Genomic DNA, 15,235 nt, shown 5'->3' with positions numbered 1-15,235 from the left:
TTTACCTTATCGATTATTCAGTTCGAATAATTGTACGTACAACAGAGCAGTTCAAAGCTTGAATATTTTACACGATATTGGTTTACTATTGAATATTGTTAATATTAATTTTACCAACTGTGCACATTATTATTGTACCATTATCAAGTGTATCATGTTTTAAATATCCTTATGTATTACCTTAAGTAGTATATACTTCTATGTTTATATTAAATAAGATTTTACAAGTACGACTAAATGAACTATACATACACACATAAACTACAAGATAAGATGAACTTATTGTAACGGTCTTATCAATATGCTGTTATTTCTATTGTACGGATTAGCTTGTGTCCGTCTGTCTTTTGGTATGTACATGTATGTTCGTTCTTCAAATTTGTATTTTATTTGACCTTTTAACCTTTTCGATTCCAACGTCACTGATGAGACACATTTAATCTGGTATCTATGATGTTTTTATTTGTATGGAGATTAAATTGAGAATGGAAATGGGGAAAATGTCAACGAGACACCAACCCGACAAAACGACAGACAACAGCCGAAAGCCACAAATGGGTCCTAAACATAGCGATAATGTCCCACACCCGGAGGTGGTCCTCAGCTTAACTCTAAAAAAAAGTGTGCACTAGTTCAGTGAAAATGAACGTCATACTATAAGCTCCAAAACATATAAATAGATAACTGTTCTGTATCTGTAGATATTTATTTTTTATCTTTGTTTTGATTTTATACAGCTGTGACCTGTTATAAATGTGATTCTGTTGATCAACCTGCACATTGCTATCAAACAGTCAACTGTCAGGCAGGGGAGGTAAGTCTGTATCCTTTAACTGGTATCATGCTACCTGTTATAAATGTGATTCTGTTGATCAACCTGCACATTGCTATCAAACAGTCAACAGTCAGGCAGGCCACCGTTTCACAAAGGGTCGTAAATCGTGAAAAAGGTCGTACGACCATTTTAACGATATGCGACCGTTTCACAAATATTTACGATTTACGACCTACGAGGAATATTGGTCGCAAATTCCCGACTGGGTTTAAGCAGTCGTAGATCGGTAAATTTGGCAAACGCGGTAATATTAATGGAAGTCGTAGACTTGCGTGAGGTTCAATTATCAATCTAACATTAAGATGCCACAATTCCAGCCCGTTTGCGGGTATTAAATCCTTTTATAATTTAATAATTTGAACTCCTGCCATTTTGCCACGATCACTGGTAAACAATTTATCTCCCTTTGAAAGATTTTTAAAATAAGAAACAAAACGGTAAACGGTCATATATTACGATACGTGTTTTTCATCTTTGAAGTTGAATGTCCATCCTGAGAGGTTTCATATTATCTAATACATAGGCATTCTTATATACATGGAACGTACTTCATATAAAAAAAAAATGCTCAGTAGTGCAGAAGAAAGGTCCAGACAATGAAATTTGAACATTTGATTTGGTATGTGAACAAATTATGATGAAAATACACAGAGATAAGAACACAACAATCATTCCAACTTTAAAAAAAAAATAAGACCTCCTGTATTTGTTTATCTCACGAGGTCAACATTAGACAATCGTACACACAAAGAAACAAAATTGCAAGTATTTCAGGACAACAATATCCATTGAATTCATTTCACATCATGGTCACGATGTTACAAAAAATCTTTTTCCATCTTGTTTATGCTCAACCCGACCAGGAACAGAAGTTATTAGAACTGACTGTTCTCAGTTCGACTGGGCAGATAAATTAACTTATACATATGTACTCCACGGCTCCTGTTTGTCGTGACAAAAAAAGGGAAATACGCCTTATTCGTTGTAATAGGTTTTAAGCTTTTAAAATATCACTTGTGATTTTTTTTTGTTGATATTTTAGGCTTTTCCCTTAAACATTCTAAATTGTAACATATTTTGGAGAATTGCGTTTTAATGCCGATCTTTGATTGTTTCTTTAAAATTTTAGTCACAATTGTGATATGAAATTCGAGACGATTTAGAACTTGACCTGTCTAATGTTGAACACTACTATGTGACTATGATGTATTGCCCTCCAAGTGTGGTTTCTTGTTTGATTACTGTCTTATTGACATTTACCCTATATGGTATCGACTCTGTTGATCTATGTTGCTCCCATAATATTTTGTTGTCCCTATAGGTTCGTTTGTATTGTAAACACACTTTTTTATGTCGCTGAGTGTTGTGCCCGGTCAGAGGCATGGGAGGGGACTAACTAGGTAATTAATATTCAAGAAAATAATTTAAGAACATAAATAAATAATATGAAAATGTTTTGTTGTGAGAAATATATATATAATTATCAATAACAAATTGAGAATACCGAAAAATTGTGTTAACGAATGCGGAAGAATATAACAAGAACGTTTTGAGAAAAATATAAATGCCAACTCAAATCCAATCTATTAGAAAAGTAGATTACTAAAGAAGAGTGTCCACCATACACTTACACTGCATTATAAATTAGAAGAAAGAATAGAATGATATACGAAATGAAATGGATGAAAATAATATATAACTAATATATACAAATATTAATATAATATATGACAACAAACAAGAGTAAACGATTATATCACCACAATATAATAGTAGTTTTTAAGGTGATGTTAATTTCTATGTAATGAATTCATCCTCCACACACGATCTCAGTAAATGTCTCAGAAAAAAATCCCATGAATATACCTTTATATAATTTTACCTCACTCTCATGTATAGACTTGAGATATGATTTTTTTTTGATACTAGTGCTTGTGATCATCCACTAGAACTTGCGGTCATCAGATGTTCAGCAGTTCTGTACTTTGCTTTATATATTGAAAGAAATCACACTTGGTCCGAGACCACAATTATTTTGTAGTGCATTTCTTTTAGAACATAAAAAATAAAAATAAATCCCACCTGTGCTTTCTCAAAGAACCTTTTACAGTGTGGTGTACTACTTTTGGGACAAATTATATCAAAATTATAAAAAATGTCATCGTCTCTAACTCAAAATATGGACAATTTTATGTTTAAGGCGTCTTGAAATCTTTTGACAGCTTCCGAAGTGTTAATTTAAAACCTTTTTTTCAGCTGCACCAAATCACTACTTTCCTTTAAAAATATTTTTTTACAGTGTAATTTCACCCCCACCCCCGGCCCTACTTGCAATTTGAGGAATTAAACACGGAGAAATAAATTTGGAAGGGGTATAAAAATTAATGGCAAGTAACCCACTGTCAACACTAGGAACTACAGTAACTATTTGATTTTTATTGGGGGGGGGGGGACTAATTTCAACTAAAGATGCAGGACAAAAATTTTCATCCTTGCCCTCCCTCCCATAAAATTCAAATGGTAGCTCAATCCTTAATTGCCAAATTATATATATACCATGACCAGGGCACAGGGAACCCCTCCCCCTTTATTCTTGGTTGGAAACCCCCCTTTTTAAGATTGCTGGATCCGCCACTGTCTGATGTTCAATGATGAACCAAACAAGTATTTAGCCATATTAATTGATGTTCCGGGTAAAAGGCCATACCTTGACCTATGGCGGGTTACTTTTTAAGTGAGACTTGCATTCGGAGAGTTGTCTTATTTGGCAAGTGCACTCATACCCATTTATTATTTTGTTTATATCTAACATGTCTAATAGGATTACTAGGTTCTTAATTGTATTTTTGTTAAGAAAGCAATTTTTTGCAGGTCTTGTTTAACTGCATGGTAATGTCTGCCTTTTTTTTGTTTTTGTCTATAAACTGTCAGTAGTTAGTTTTAATGGAAAAAAAACTCAAATAATGCTAAAAAAAGTCGTCATTCCCAAGACTGAATTTGGATTGTGATTAAAATAGTTGACAAGCATAGGTTTCTGACACAGAATGAATTTGTTCTAATGAACTTAATTTGTTTTTGCTTAGGAGTAATTCTTTCTGCTGTTGGATATTAATCCCCTAAAAAAACCATTCTATTTAATTTCTAAAATCTGAAATGAGAACCAGATGCTCCGCTGGGCGTAGCTTTATACAACCACAGTGTTCGAACCCTGAACAGTTGGGGCAAGTATGGACACAACATTTAAGCTTGATTCAGCTCTGAATTTGGATTGTGACATTTACTAATTTAGTCCAATATCCAAAATATAAGTACATGGTTAGATTCAGCATATCATAGAACCCCAAGATTTCAATATTTGATGAAATCAAATAATGTTCCATTTTAGACCCTTTAGACCTCAATGTGGAACAATTTGTTAACTGGCCCCAAATATTAAACCAGATGCTCCGCAGGGAGCAGCTTTATACGACCGCAGAGGTTGAACCCTGAACGGTTGGGGCAAGTATGGACACAACATTCAAGCTGGATTCAGCTCTAAATTTGAATTGTGATTAAATAGTTGACGCAGCATAGATTTCTGACACAGAATAAATGTGTTCTAATGAACTTTAAATTTTTGTTTTGTCTTTGATCTTTGAGAAATTCACTTACTGTTGAATTTAAATCCTCTCAAAAAAAGGTTTGAAGAAATGTTCTTTGTATTTATGAAATCTGAAATGAGAAAAAATGAACCCCTCCCCCCCCCCCCCAATTTTTTTCACATCCTCCTTTCCCATATTCCAAAACTGATCTCAATTCAAATCTCTAATGGAGTTTGCAACAATAACTATTCATTTAAATACATCATAAAATATTAATATGTAAAAAAAAGTGCTTGATATCACTGAATGATAAAGATTGTTTTAATTTATCAGTTGGTAGTAAAAGTGAATATACATTGTATATTGTATAAAACAATGATTTAAGTTGATTCAACTACTATTCTGGACAAAGAAAGATAACTCCATTTAAAAAAATCTTGCTATTGCACAATACTGTGCAAGTGAAGATTTCTTGCTATTGCGCACTACTGTGCAATGGAAAATTTCTTGCTATTGCACAATACTGTGCAATTGAAGATTTCATGCTGTTGCTGAATACTGTGCAATTGAAAATTTCTTGTTATTGCACAATACTAAATATAATAATTTTGGATCCTGATTTCATAGATTTCTATTAACTTATACTAAAGTTATTGTGCAAAAACCAAGAAAAATGCTTATTTGGAACCTGTTTTTTGCCCCTAATACCTAAACTGATGGCACTAAACCTCCCCAAATCAATCCTTTTGTGGTCATCGACCTTATGTTAAAATTTCATAGATTTCTGTTTACCTATACAAAAGTTATTGTGCGAAAACCAAAAAAAATGCTTATTTGGATCCTTTTTGGCCCCTGGTTCCTAAACTGTTGGGACCAATACATCTAAAATCAATCTAAACCTTACTTTTATGGTCATAAATCTTGTGTTCAAATTTCATAAATTTCTATTAACTTTTACTAAAGTTAGAGTGCGAAAACCAAATGTCTCCGGACGACGACGACAACGTGATACCAATATACGCAAAAAAATGTCAATTTTAGCAGTTGTATAAAAATTGTAACCCCACCCCACCCTCACACAGGAGATTTGTACACTTAAACACAAGTAATTGACTGGAAACTACGAAAATGCTAAGAGCAAAGAACTCCAAAACTCAATTCCAGCCTTCCCTTTGTAGCAAGAAACCTTGCAATATAATTCCCGAGAGATCCATACACTTAAAACACTTAAAACAAGTTATTGTCTGTGAATTTGAAAAATGCTTCATTTTGGCCATTTTTGGGGCCCCTTATTCCTACATCTTTGGGGAAATCAACCCCAAACTCAATCCAAGCCTTCCCTTTCACGGTATTATGGAACCTTGAGATACAATATCAGAGAGATCCATACAGTAACACACAAGTTATAGTCCTGAAACTAGAAAAATGCTTGTTTTTGCCTCTTAATTACTAGACAGTTTGCCCTATAACCCTTAAAATAAATCACAACCTTCTACTTTTATATGGTATTCAAAATTGTTGGTACAATTTCAGAGCAATAGAAATACTCATACACAACTTGTTGTCCTGAAACTATTGGCCTCTAATTCCTAAACCTTTGGGATCATAATCCCCAAAAGCAATCCCAACCTTTCTTTCTTTTGTGGTATTGAATCTACTTGTAAAATTTCAAAGAGATCCATTCACGTACACTAAAAGTTATTGTCTGTAAACCAAATGTGTCTTTGGACGCACCAACGACACAGACATCCTACCATTATGATACCAAACAAATTTTTGTGGTCGTATAAAAATAAGTCAACATGACCAAATCGGTCAATTGACCCCTTGAGGAGTTATTGCCCTTTATAGTTAATTTTTAACAATTATCATGAATTTTGTAAATTTTTACAAAATATTTTCCACTGTTACTACTGGGCCAAGTTCATTTTAGATATAGGTAATTGTAAGCAGCAAGAATGTTAAGTAAAGTAAGATCTACAGACACATCACCATCACCAAAACACAATTTTGTCATGATTCCATCTTTGTACTTTAATTTTGTTTAATATGCACTTTATTATTAGACCGTTGGTTTTCCCGTTTGAATGGTTTTAATCTAGTAATTTTGGGACCCTTTATAGCTTGTTGTTCGGTGTGAGCCAAGGCTCTGTGTTGAAGGCCGTACTTTAACCTATAATGGTTTACTTTTTAAATTGTTACTTGGATGGAGAGTTGTTTCATTGGCACTCACACCACATCTTCCTATATCTACTTAAACCAAGGTGAGCAACACAAGCTCTTTAGAGCCTCTAGTTAATGAATAAAACCCCAAAACTTGAAAAGGCTAAATTTAAAATTTAAAAAAAACGAAAGGGAGCTCCAGTTTATAGATATAAACAGTTCACCAAAGTTTCAGGCATATAGGTTTTTAAGTCATGTCCAACATTTTGACAACAGACAGACGGTCAACAGGGTACCATAATACGTCCCGTATAAAAAGGAAAGCACGACGGACAGCAATCTTTATAATATAATTGAACTCAATTTTCTCCATTAATTTTTTAATTTCAACAGTATATACATGTATCTTGGTCAAAAAATAATTTCAGCTGAAATTGTCTTCAAATGAACAGAATTTGAAAGTGATTTTTACTCCTCTTGTCAAGTACATATTGCCAATGAAACAAATATCAAAATTTGAATCATCCTGGAGACAGTTCACATTCTGAAGAAATAAGAAACAAGATCTGTAGCTTATTCTTGAAGGCATCACATTCCTTCCAAAAATCAGGTGTTTTTTTTTCATTATTAGTTTTCTTCTAGCATCTGCAGCTTCTCTCTTGCCTTTCAGTGTTTGTTTTCAACCTCTGATATTGATTCTGAAAAAAGAAGAAAAAATTGGTTGATAATTTAATAAAATAAAAACAATTGCAAACATATTTTTCTAACATTTAGTGGATAAAAAGGTTTTTTTTCCCTGATATTTATCAATTTTATGAAGTATATGAGATATCTTATTTGATTGAATTATCAGATATTTATGAGTTTTCAAATATATAGCCTTTTTGTGCTAATGCGGTGTAAACGATCAACAATCAATCAATCAATCAAATATATAGATTTTAGCACTATTCCTATTCTTAACTTTTAAAGACCCTTTTTTGGCCCGAAAGTATTATCCCTTTATTCTGTTTTAACCAGATTTTCTCTATTTATAATAGACAAAGGAGTAGGCCTTGGTGAAACCCTTTTTGGTCCCACAATATAGCATTTTGACCAATATGTTATTAAAAATATAATCCTTAAGCTATTTATTGGAAAGTAGAATATTATGTGTGTTTGACAATAAAATGCACATGCAGCAGGTAATAGCCCGTAATAGCATCATGAATTTGTGCAATATTACTGAAATCGTCACAATTTAAGCATTTGGGTTAATTATAAAATTGTTTCTTTCTAAAATGGAAGTGGACACATTATAGTGTTCAGCCTTAATATTTGAAAAGATGTTGTATTTGATGATAATACATAACATATAATATTCAAAGGATGTGACTTAACATCAGTGCAGCCACTTCCATTGTAGATAAAAACCATCGAAAAAGTTTTTATGGCATATTTTAAGCTTGAATTTTATCATCTTTTACTTAAACCATTTGTAAACTAATTGAATCGACTAAAGACACTTTAGTGTTTGAGAAATGTCCAATAAGCTAGAGTTGTCCTTCAGGTCTGTAGAGCTTAAAATAAAGAGATACGGTATAATTGATAATAAGGCAACTTTCCACAAGAGTCCAAATGAAGTGGTAGTAAACAATTATAAGCCACTGAACAGCCTTTAACAATGAGAATAAAAAGGGCACAGCTTTATTTGACAGAATAAAGGTAGAACCTTCAACATTACGGACAAGTACAAAATGTAACGTCACAAAATAAATGCTTGAAACAGCTCTGAACTTGGATTTCTTTTAAATATTAGTCACAACATAGGTTGCTGACACAGAAGGAATGTGGTTGAGGAACTCAAAAATTGTAAGTTTAACATGTACCTACATGTATTATGGTTCAATATCCAATATCTTAGTACATGATTTGATTCAGCATATCAAAGCACCCCAAGAATTTAATGTACATGGACCAATTTGAATGGCACAATAAATCCTAAATCTAAATGCACGGTTAGATTTAATTTCATCATTCAAATATTGAAGAAACCGATATATTTAACTTTTATAGGAATCAAGCACAAAGTTTATTTTGGACTTAAATGTAGACTTATTTAAAAAAAACATGCCAAAATTCAAAAGTTAAAATACACTGTTAGATATACATAAGATATCTTACTTAGATTATAATTCATATAAATAAGTTTATAAGATTTCTTATCGAGTTTAACCTAAAGTTATAAATATATCAAATTATTCATAAGATATTTTTCAACTGAATAAGACCCTGTAATACAGGAAAGTATAAACATATAAAAATATATAATTAACTTAAGAAGACATTTCTATATATTTTATATTATATGTAAGATATCTAATTGATTTCTAGACTTGAGCATTTTCAAATTTCCAATTTTAGATGGTTTTTTTTTTAGGGAAACAACCGGGCCATCAGGGTTTACTTTTATAAATTGTGACTCGGATGGATAGTTGTTTCATTGGCACTCATACCACATCTTTATATCTACCAACAGTAAAACTCTGAAACGCAAGGGTGTAATATTGTTATGCCATGTTATTCTTGGACATGTTTTGAACATATAGTGGTTATAGTAGTCTAAATATATATAATGGGTCTCATTGGGGTCTAAGCGTGACACAGGATTGCTTATTTTTTGTAAGCGGAACACATAAAATACAAATTATTGTGCAGTGAAATGAAGTCTGGCAGGACCCGGGAAATTACAAAAAAATGACAATTGCTTACGTACATACATGTAGTGTAAGCGGGATACAGGAATCTGAGAATACAGTAGGCGGGATACAGGAATCTGAGAAAACAGTAAGCGGGATCCGAGATCATCAGAACCCCCCAATGAGACCCCCTATATAATACCAGATAGAATGATAGGTGCATATAGTTCTTTGGGAAAGGTTTCCTTATATAATATAAATATAAATATGTGCTCATGTGTACTAAAAACTGTTTTTAACAACAAACAAAACTAAAAATTATTCTTGAAAGGTACACTTACCCCTCATGAAAAGAGGTATAGTTCTTACATTGAGGGGTTACAGGCCTGTAGACAGGAGTTTCCAAAAAGAGGGGGGGGGGTAATTGGCCTCAAAAACTGGACTTAAACAGTCACAATTCGATCAGAACATTGACTTTAACAGTCATTATGTGTTTTCAAAAGGGGGGGTTTGGTTTGAATAAACCCCCCTGCCTAAGGGTATGAGTTACCCCTCATTTGGGGGTTTGTTATGAACTAGTCCAAATAATTATGACGTCTGGCAAGGCTATTATAATTTTTTTCTGGGACGCCTTCCTATAGCCTTGCCAGACGTCATAATTATTTGGACTAGTTTCGAACCTGTTACATTTGACATCCTCACAAGATGTGTGAAAGACTGACTCTGAGACAGAAGTACATTGGATTTTTGTTACAATTTGCAGAGATAAATATTCAAACGAAATCCGTTAATACAACTTTTTTTCGGATTTCGCAAGGATAGTAAACCCGGCAAATTGTAGCAAAGCCCTGTGGTGTGTCGTCTGCTTTTGAGTGAGGGTGCTTGAAATCTATGAAAGTTACCCAGGGTGGTTTTACCATGTTTACCAGACGATTAATGCATAAAAATGGAGACATAACATATATTTACCTGTAAAGCTACATTTCAACGTTTTTCTCGTACAATCTGAACAATCGAGAACACAAAGTTAGCTATTTACGGACTGACAGGTGCGTGTTTCTCCTTTTTCTGACCTTCACCTAAACGAGCTGTTAAAACCGAAGTCGGTAATCGGTAATCGTACGATAATTATTCCGACACGTTTGTGAAACACTCGTAAACTTGGTCGGTAACATATCCTACGAAAAGTCGTAAATCGTACGATTTACGATGTTTTGTGAAACGATAGCCAGGTGAGGTAAGTCTTAAATCTTTCCTTTTTTTCTTTTAACAACTGCAGAAACTTTTTTAACAGTATTTTGCTTGATATATACACCGGATCATAGATATAAATGTCACTAATTGCATCACACACTGTGTTCGCTACAAACAAGTTATAATCGAATGACTTTCATGACAAATAAAGGTATTACTGTGGATTCATTATTATTCGTTTGATACCAACTTTCGTGGATTTCGTTGGAACAGTTGTACCACGAAATTAAATGTTTAACGAATGACAAATTTTCAAAAGGCTTGTATGTAGATTTCGGCAAAACCCGAGATCAAATATCCACGAACATGTAAGATTTCTTCAATCCACGAAAATTGGTACCCACGAAAATAAATGAATCCACAGTACTATGTCAGTAACATTTCCTGTTTTACATATTTTATTTGGTGTAGTGGTGTAATTAGTGGTATTAACATGTTAGCTGAGTAACCGTCAAAGAATTTTAAAAATGTTGCATGAGATGACTGTATAATCAAATATGTTAAAGTAAATATAACGGAATTTGATGAGACTGTTATTAAAGAGAGAGGGTTAGCGCTATAGAACCAGGTTTAATCCACCATTTTCTACATTTGAAAATGCCTGTACTAAGTCAGGAATATGACAGTTCTTGTCTATACGTTTTTGATGCGTTTTTGCCATGTGATTATGGACTTTCCTAATTGATTTTCCTCTGAGTTCAGTATTTTTGTGATTTTACTTTTTGGTACAGCCAATTTGGAGGGTGGAAATTACTTTGACATTGCTTGGTCAACCGATCAAGCTTACTTTTCTTTAAAAGTTGTTTAGAAAGTTGTTCATCCTTCAATGTTGTGTTGATAAAAGAGGGACGAAAGATACTAAAGGGATAACTTTGTTAAATGTATGCATTAGACCGTTGGTTTTCCCGTTTGAATGGTTTTACACTAGTAATTTTGGGGCCCTTTATAGCTTGTTGTTCGGTGTGAGTCAAGGCTCCGTGTTGAAGATGGTACTTTAACCTATAATGGTTTACTTTTTAAATTGTTATTTTTAAATTGTTATTTTTAAATTGTTATTGATACGATATTCCCGTGCTTGCATTTCCTATCATGATTTTCTTGATAGAGGGTTACTGCTCACAAGGAAGCTATTAAACCAAGAGTTCCAAATGGTGAAGTTGAAATCATCCCTTCGTAAATTTTACGGACGCCATCACGAGTTGGTTGACCGTTATGGAATAACCGTTTCACAAATGATATCGGATATGTTCCTTACGTCGTAACTACAATCCCCTTCCCTTTCATGCATTTGACCTACCGAATTAGACTATTTACCGGATTTGTAATCACATAAGCAACACGACGGGTGCCGCATGTGGAGCAGGATCTGCTTACCCTTCCGGAGCACCTGAGATCACCCCTAGTTTTTGGTGGGGTTCGTGTTGTTTATTCTTTAGTTTTCTATGTTGTGTCATGTGTACTATTGTTTTTCTGTTTGTCTTTTTCATTTTTAGCCATGGCGTTGTCAGTTTGTTTTAGATTTACGAGTTTGACTGTCCCTTTGGTGTCTTTCGTCCCTCTTTTATTTGGATGGAGAGTTGTCTCATTGACACTCACACCACAACTTCCTATATCTATATACATCAATGCTAGAAACGCTGAAGAGAATATCGTATATTACTATGGATTCATTATTATTCGTTGGATACCATTTTGTGGATTTCGTGGAAATTTAAATGTTTAACGAATTGCGAATTAGATGTACACTTTGTAACACTACAAAATCAAATAACTTCAAAAATGCAAGTTTTTCTAAATCCACGAAAATTGGTGCCAACGAAAATAAATGAATTCACCTTGGACACTTGTCTTCTGCTGACCTTAGGATGTTTCATAAGAGTTGTGGTACATCTTTTCATCATACACAGTATCAGTTTACACTTTTAGATAGTCGAAAAACTTTTTGTTGTACATTGTATAAGAATCTGTCAATTATAGAAAGAAGATCTTTGGTCAAAACCTATGAAAGTCTTAAAGATTTCAAGTGTGCGACCCCTCATTTAAGTGTCATTTACGATAATGACGAATGTTTTACAATTTCAATAATGTTTACAGATATGTATGGTTTCACAGAATCCAAAGTTAAATGGAGACCTCTTCTTCAACCTAGGTTGTTTTTCAAAAACGGTAAGATTGACATTTATTTTATATTTTCATGAAGCAATTAAAACAACAATTCCTTCCCTCTCAAAACTATACAAACATCAAGCATTTAAAAACGCAGTTTAAAAACACGACATATTAATAATATCTATATACAGATTGTATATTCAACCAATAAAGAGATGATGTATTATGATTTATATATCTTATTTAGATATGTGCTTAAAAAAAATTGCGATACAAAATGCCATCTTAAATTTCTTTGGAATGTAGATGTCAAGGATATAATATAATATATATTTGTTTCTAATAATTTAAGTTTTGTTTTTCAAATATTGATAATCTTAAAAAAACTCTTTATTTTTTTGAAATTCTTGTTTTTCAAACTGGTCAGTATCTACTAGCTATTTCTGTTATAATTCAGTATGGTCAACCGCTGGATATTGTTGTTATATTTTTAGACTTAACAGTACTGGATACTTCTGTAGGTTTTACACTTGTCAATAACTGAATATTTGTTATTTTTCAATCTTGTCAGTAACTGACTATTTGTTATATTTAAGACTTGTCAGTAACTGACTATATTTGTTATATTTTAGACTTGTCAGTAACTGACTATTTGTAATAATTCAAACTTGTCAGTAACTGACTATATTTGTTATAATTCAGACGTGTCAGTAACTGCCTATATTTGTTATAATTCAGACTTGTCAGTAACTGACTATATTTGTTATAATTCAGACTTGTCAGTAACTGACTATATTTGTTATAATTCAGACTTGTCAGTCACTGACTATATTTGTTATAATTCAGACTTGTCAGTCACTGACTATATTTGTTATAATTCAGACTTGTCAGTAACTGACTATATTTGTTATAATTCAGACTTGTCAGTAAATGACTATTTGTTATTTTTCAGACTTGTCAGTAACTTGGATATTTCTTATATTTTAGACTTGTCAGTACTTCAATATTGCCCACGGTGTTGGACGTCGTATCTTAGTGAGTTCACCTTCCTCAATAACAAAGTGCTGCGATACAGATAATTGTAACAGTAATTATTTTACATTTTATATGTTATATATATTTTACATTGTACGTGTTATTTGTATTTTACATGTTATATAAAAAGTAAAAACACCAAAATACTAAACTCCGAGAAAAATTCAAAAAGGAAAATCAAAAGGCAAAAGGCAAAATCAAAAGTCCAAACACATCAAACGAATGGATAACAACTGTCATATTCCTGACTTGGTACAGGCATTTTCTAAGTTTATTGCATTAGATGTATGTTACATTATATTACGTTAGTTTGATTGGCTACACTGAAATCACGCGTTATTCCTTAATCAACTTCATTACACAATAAAATGTATCACTCATGATGACACGAGGTCCAACAATAAAGTGCACAGGTAAATTAAATAAAAACCTGATCAAATCGTGTTTACATGATCCTGGCTAAAAAAAATAATTATAACTAAAGTATTGAATGCTTCTTTTTGTATCTTCATAGGAGTGTAAAAACGTTGACCGTGCACGCATTATTAAAATGAAGCGCATCCGCGCTTCATACAAAATGTACTTCGGTCAACGCTTTTACACCCCAATGAAGTTACAAAAAGAAGCATTCAACTGGTAATATATTTTACATTTTCCATATTATTACACTGAAAACAAAGAAGATTTACTTAAACACAAATAACAGTCTTGGTTTATTTCTTGAAGAAATCATCGCTTTGTGCATACCAGTGCACTGTCAGATGTTAATCATATCAATTGTGAAAATGCTATATATATCTGATTTTGAGGTATATTTATGGTATACCGACAGCTTGGATCGTACTATCGCAATACACAATCAGTCTAGTTGTTTGCCCAAATCTACAAATTTGTAGACAGCTGTGCAATTTTTTTTGGTTAGACCGGGTTTTTTTTTATATGAAGACAACTTGCTGATATATTTAAACAAATACCAAACATTTGTGTTTTAGAAATAATGTTTTCAACTAAGGGGAGATAATTCTTTCAGTTTCATTTACACATTTAAAAATTTGCAAGAAAATAATTCGGAAATACCACCACTGACCATCTTTTCTTTTTATTTTCTTAAAACATATCATAAAATCTATCTTCTAACAATTTATTTCAAATTTCTATCTCAAAGATTTCTTTTCATGCACAAAAATGTGTTTTTTCTTGATCACTCAAACCAAATTTAGAGCGACTCATAGTTTAAAAATTAGCATAGTGACCTTTTTATTATATTTATGATAAGAACATAGTTAAATTGTCATTTTGGCAAAGTAAACGAAAATTCTATCTTGGGAAATATATACCGATGATCTACCTTAAAAATACCAACATGCGAGTATTATTAGTACAACTTTTCAGTGGAAATCAACGGGTATTAAAATACAAATAATTAAATACTGTTGAAATAAAGGAACTTACTGGATATTCCAAACACGCATTTACCATTTACAATAATAAAATGCACTTTGTGAATGTGTTTAAATTGCATTATATTTATTTGTGTATTTATTTGTAGAGGATCTGTTATGTCCTGGCGTGATTTGTGG

At 32.6% G+C, this 15,235-nt stretch overlaps 1 long non-coding RNA gene across 1 annotated transcript; it reads left to right on the top strand.

The window, feature by feature from the left end:
• The first annotated feature begins 12,603 nt into the window (after positions 1-12,603).
• Positions 12,604-15,235, top strand: LOC134717508 (uncharacterized). The gene is made up of 3 exons (XR_010107355.1): positions 12,604-12,677; positions 13,608-13,707; positions 15,205-15,235. It is a non-coding gene; the product is annotated as an uncharacterized LOC134717508 (long non-coding RNA).

The sequence above is a fragment of the Mytilus trossulus genome, chromosome 5 (genome assembly GCF_036588685.1).
Source record: "Mytilus trossulus isolate FHL-02 chromosome 5, PNRI_Mtr1.1.1.hap1, whole genome shotgun sequence".
NCBI lineage: Eukaryota > Metazoa > Mollusca > Bivalvia > Mytilida > Mytilidae > Mytilus > Mytilus trossulus.
The sequence above is the reverse complement of the archived record's forward strand: the minus strand, read 5'-3'. Positions and strand labels throughout refer to the sequence as shown.